The sequence below is a fragment of the Malurus melanocephalus genome, unplaced genomic scaffold, assembly GCF_030028575.1.
Source record: "Malurus melanocephalus ecotype Western Australia unplaced genomic scaffold, MMel_1.1 scaffold_40, whole genome shotgun sequence".
NCBI lineage: Eukaryota > Metazoa > Chordata > Aves > Passeriformes > Maluridae > Malurus > Malurus melanocephalus.
Window position 1 is genome coordinate 529,314 of NW_026623272.1, and position 352 is coordinate 529,665.

General features: G+C 70.1%; 1 protein-coding gene across 1 annotated transcript in view; it reads left to right on the forward strand.

Annotated features, from left to right (window-relative positions):
• The first annotated feature begins 228 nt into the window (after positions 1–228).
• PHAF1 (phagosome assembly factor 1) overlaps positions 229–352 on the forward strand; it is a 33,994-nt gene continuing 33,870 nt past the window's right edge. Inside the window, exon 1 of the mRNA XM_057364572.1 lies at positions 229–290. The gene's annotated coding sequence lies outside the window, so the exon portion shown is untranslated. The remainder of the gene's footprint in view (positions 291–352) is intronic.

A 352-nucleotide genomic window follows, 5' to 3' on the forward strand; every position in this document is an offset into this window, starting at 1 on the left:
GGAAAAACTGGATGCACCTGGTTGTGGTTTGAGTGTTTTTTCAGTTTCGAATCCCGAGGTTATCGTGCCGGGCGTACCTGGGGCCGGGGCTCTGGGTCTGACACTCGTCTGGCGACAAAGACAAGGGTGGGACTCGAACCCGTGACCTCTCCCTTGCCGAGCCGACGCCTTCCCCGCTCGCCTACGGCCGGGGGGGCGGGGCGTACCACCCCGGCCCCGCCCCGGCCCCGCCCCCGYGCGGGCGCGCCTGACGACAGCTGCAAAGCACTTTTTCAGCAGCCGCAAGTGAGGTGAGTCGCGGCCCCGCGGCGCGGGGGGGGTCGGAGCCCCCCCGGCCCCTCAGGACGGGCCG